We start from the raw sequence: 5,361 nt of genomic DNA, 5'->3' as shown, positions 1-5,361 counted from the left end.
TATATAATATTCAAGGTGCACATTGGGTCATTCAGAATAACTTCACACACACCCGCTACTGTGTATTTCCAAGTCTAATTCTGTCACTAAACCCATACCTGTCACCCAGCGCCTAAATACTAGGCCTCAAATTTATATCCTGCTAAATCTCTCGTTAACGCTGTCCTGTTGTGGCTGGGAAAGTTATTTAGTGTCCGTCAAAGCACATTTTTTGTTCTGGGTTTAAATACAATTCCCAATTTAACAATTTCATAATTTAGTGGTTTCTGCTATATCAGAGCTATTTGAAATCTATCCCTAAAAGGGTATATAATATTCAAGGTGCACATTGGGTCATTCAGAATAACTTCACACACACCCGCTACTGTGTATTTCCAAGTCTAATTCTGTCACTAAACCCATACCTGTCACCCAGCGCCTAAATACTAGGCCTCAAATTTATATCCTGCTAAATCTCTCGTTAACGCTGTCCTGTTGTGGCTGGGAAAGTTATTTAGTGTCCGTCAAAGCACATTTTTTGTTCTGGGTTGAAATACAATTCCCAATTTAGCAATTTCATAATTTAGTGGTTTCTGCTATATCAGAGCTATTTGAAATCTATCCCTAAAAGGGTATATAATATTCAAGGTGCACATTGGGTCATTCAGAATAACTTCACACACACCCGCTACTGTGTATTTCCAAGTCTAATTCTGTCACTAAACCCATACCTGTCACCCAGCGCCTAAATACTAGGCCTCAAATTTATATCCTGCTAAATCTCTCGTTAACGCTGTCCTGTTGTGGCTGGGAAAGTTATTTAGTGTCCGTCAAAGCACATTTTTTGTTCTGGGTTTAAATACAATTCCCAATTTAACAATTTCATAATTTAGTGGTTTCTGCTATATCAGAGCTATTTGAAATCTATCCCTAAAAGGGTATATAATATTCAAGGTGCACATTGGGTCATTCAGAATAACTTCACACACACACGCTTCTGTGCATTTCCAAGTCTAATTCTGTCACTAAATACATACCGGTCACCCAGCGCCTAAATACTAGGCCTCAAATTTATATCCAGCTGAATTTGAATACAATACATTGGGCCAAATAATATATTTGTTGTTGTGGTGAACCATAACAATGAGAAAAACATCTAGTAAGGGACGCGGACGTGGACATGGTCGTGGTGGTGTTAGTGGACCCTCTGGTGCTGGGAGAGGACGTGGCCGTTCTGCCACATCCACACGTCCTAGTGTACCAACTACCTCAGGTCCCAGTAGCCGCCAGAATTTACAGCGATATATGGTGGGGCCCAATGCCGTTCTAAGGATGGTAAGGCCTGAGCAGGTACAGGCATTAGTCAATTGGGTGGCCGACAGTGGATCCAGCACGTTCACATTATCTCCCACCCAGTCTTCTGCAGAAAGCGCACAGATGGCGCCTGAAAACCAACCCCATCAGTCTGTCACATCACCCCCATGCATACCAGGGAAACTGTCTCAGCCTCAAGTTATGCAGCAGTCTCTTATGCTGTTTGAAGACTCCGCTGGCAGGGTTTCCCAAGGGCATCCACCTAGCCCTTCCCCAGCGGTGAAAGACATAGAATGCACTGACGCACAACCACTTATGTTTCCTGATGATGAGGACATGGGAATACCACCTCAGCATGTCTCTGATGATGACGAAACACAGGTGCCAACTGCTGCGTCTTTCTGCAGTGTGCAGACTGAACAGGAGGTCAGGGATCAAGACTGGGTGGAAGACGATGCAGGGGACGATGAGGTCCTAGACCCCACATGGAATGAAGGTCGTGCCACTGACTTTCACAGTTCGGAGGAAGAGGCAGTGGTGAGACCGAGCCAACAGCGTAGCAAAAGAGGGAGCAGTGGGCAAAAGCAGAACACCCGCCGCCAAGAGACTCCGCCTGCTACTGCCCGCCGCCATCTGGGACCGAGCACCCCAAAGGCAGCTTCAAGGAGTTCCCTGGCATGGCACTTCTTCAAACAATGTGCTGACGACAAGACCCGAGTGGTTTGCACGCTGTGCCATCAGAGCCTGAAGCGAGGCATTAACGTTCTGAACCTGAGCACAACCTGCATGACCAGGCACCTGCATGCAAAGCATGAACTGCAGTGGAGTAAACACCTTAAAACCAAGGAAGTCACTCAGGCTCCCCCTGCTACCTCTTCTGCTGCTGCCGCCTCGGCCTATTCTGCTGCTGCCGCCTCGGCCTCTTCCTCCGCCTCTGGAGGAACGTTGGCACCTGCCGCCCAGCAAACAGGGGATGTACCACCAACACCACCACCACCACCTCCGTCACCAAGCGTCTCAACCATGTCACACGCCAGCGTTCAGCTCTCCATCTCACAAACATTTGATAGAAAGCGTAAATTCCCACCTAGCCACCCTCGATCCCTGGCCCTGAATGCCAGCATTTCTAAACTACTGGCCTATGAAATGCTGTCATTTAGGCTGGTGGACACAGACAGCTTCAAACAGCTCATGTCGCTTGCTGTCCCACAGTATGTTGTTCCCAGCCGGCACTACTTCTCCAAGAGAGCCGTGCCTTCCCTGCACAACCAAGTATCCGATAAAATCAAGTGTGCACTGCGCAACGCCATCTGTAGCAAGGTCCACCTAACCACAGATACGTGGACCAGTAAGCACGGCCAGGGACGCTATATCTCCCTAACTGCACACTGGGTAAATGTAGTGGCAGCTGGGCCCCAGGCGGAGAGCTGTTTGGCGCACGTCCTTCCGCCGCCAAGGATCGCAGGGCAACATTCTTTGCCTCCTGTTGCCACCTCCTCCTTCTCGGCTTCCTCCTCCTCTTCTTCCACCTGCTCATCCAGTCAGCCACACACCTTCACCACCAACTTCAGCACAGCCCGGGGTAAACGTCAGCAGGCCATTCTGAAACTCATATGTTTGGGGGACAGGCCCCACACCGCACAGGAGTTGTGGCGGGGTATTGAACAACAGACCGACGAGTGGTTGCTGCCGGTGAGCCTCAAGCCCGGCCTGGTGGTGTGTGATAATGGGCGAAATCTCGTTGCAGCTCTGGGACTAGCCAATTTGACGCACATCCCTTGCTTGGCGCATGTGCTGAATTTGGTGGTGCAGAAGTTCATTCACAACTACCCCGACATGTCAGAGCTGCTGCATAAAGTGCGGGCCGTCTGTTCGCGCTTCCGGCGTTCACATCCTGCTGCTGCTCGCCTGTCTGCGCTACAGCGTAACTTCGGCCTTCCCGCTCACCGCCTCATATGCGACGTGCCCACCAGGTGGAACTCCACCTTGCACATGCTGGACAGACTGTGCGAGCAGCAGCAGGCCATAGTGGAGTTTCAGCTGCAGCACGCACGGGTCAGTCGCACTACAGAACAGCACCACTTCACCACCAATGACTGGGCCTCCATGCGAGACCTGTGTGCCCTGTTGCGCTGTTTCGAGTACTCCACCAACATGGCCAGTGGCGATGACACCGTTATCAGCGTTACAATACCACTTCTATGTCTCCTTGAGAAAACACTTAGGGCGATGATGGAAGAGGAGGTGGCCCAGGAGGAGGAGGAGGAGGAGGAGGAAGAGGGGTCATTTTTAGCACTTTCAGGCCAGTCTCTTCGAAGTGACTCAGAGGGAGGTTTTTGGCAACAGCAGAGGCCAGGTACAAATGTGGCCAGCCAGGGCCCACTACTGGAGGACGAGGAGGACGAGGATGAGGAGGAGGTGGAGGAGGATGAGGATGAAGCATGGTCACAGCGGGGTGGCACCCAACGCAGCTCGGGTCCATCACTGGTGCGTGGCTGGGGGGAAAGGCAGGACGATGACGATACGCCTCCCACAGAGGACAGCTTGTCCTTACCCCTGGGCAGCCTGGCACACATGAGCGACTACATGCTGCAGTGCCTGCGCAACGACAGCAGAGTTGCCCACATTTTAACCTGTGCGGACTACTGGGTTGCCACCCTGCTGGATCCACGCTACAAAGACAATGTGCCCACCTTACTTCCTGCACTGGAGCGTGATAGGAAGATGCGCGAGTACAAGCGCACGTTGGTAGACGCGCTACTGAGAGCATTCCCAAATGTCACAGGGGAACAAGTGGAAGCCCAAGGCCAAGGCAGAGGAGGAGCAAGAGGTCGCCAAGGCAGCTGTGTCACGGCCAGCTCCTCTGAGGGCAGGGTTAGCATGGCAGAGATGTGGAAAACTTTTGTCAACACGCCACAGCTAACTGCACCACCACCTGATACGCAACGTGTTAGCAGGAGGCAACATTTCACTAACATGGTGGAACAGTACATGTGCACACCCCTCCACGTACTGACTGATGGTTCGGCCCCATTCAACTTCTGGGTCTCTAAATTGTCCACGTGGCCAAAGCTAGCCTTTTATGCCTTGGAGGTGCTGGCCTGCCCGGCAGCCAGCGTTTTGTCTGAACGTGTATTCAGCACGGCAGGGGGCGTCATTACAGACAAACGCAGCCGCCTGTCTACAGCCAATGTGGACAAGCTGACGTTCATAAAAATGAACCAGGCATGGATCCCACAGGACCTGTCCGTCCCTTGTCCAGATTAGACATTAACTACCTCCCCATAACCATATATTATTGGACTCCAGGGCACTTCCTCATTCAATCCTATTTTTATTTTCATTTTACCATTATATTGCGAGGCTACCCAAAGTTGAATGAACCTCTCCTCTGCCTGTGTGCTAGGCCTAAATATATGCCAATGGACTGTTGCAGTGGTGGCTGACATGAAGCCTGATTCTCTGCTATGACATGCAGACTAATTCTCTGCTGACATGAAGCCAGATTGTCTGTTACGGGACCTCTCTCCTCTGCCTGGGTGCTGGGCCTAAATATATGCCAATGGACTGTTGCAGTGGTGGGTGACGTGAAGCCTCATTCTCTGCTATGACATGCAGACTGATTCTCTGCTGACATGAAGCCAGATCGTCTGTTACGGGACCTCTCTGCTCTGCCTGTGTGCTAGGCCTAAATATATGCCAATGGACTGTTGCAGTGGTGGGTGACGTGAAGCCTCATTCTCTGCTATGACATGCAGACTGATTCTCTGCTGTCATGAAGCCAGATTGTCTGTTACGGGACCTCTCTGCTCTGCCTGTGTGCTAGGCCTAAATATATGCCAATGGACTGTTGCAGTGGTGGGTGACGTGAAGCCTCATTCTCTGCTATGACATGCAGACTGATTCTCTGCTGACATGAAGCCAGATTGTCTGTTACGGGACCTCTCTGCTCTGCCTGTGTGCTAGGCCTAAATATATGCCAATGGACTGTTGCAGTGGTGGGTGACGTGAAGCCTCATTCTCTGCTATGACATGCAGACTGATTCTCTGCTGACATGAAGCCAGATC

This window comes from Bufo gargarizans, chromosome 3, assembly GCF_014858855.1.
Source record: "Bufo gargarizans isolate SCDJY-AF-19 chromosome 3, ASM1485885v1, whole genome shotgun sequence".
Taxonomy (NCBI): domain Eukaryota; kingdom Metazoa; phylum Chordata; class Amphibia; order Anura; family Bufonidae; genus Bufo; species Bufo gargarizans.
The sequence above is the reverse complement of the archived record's forward strand: the minus strand, read 5'-3'. Positions refer to the sequence as shown.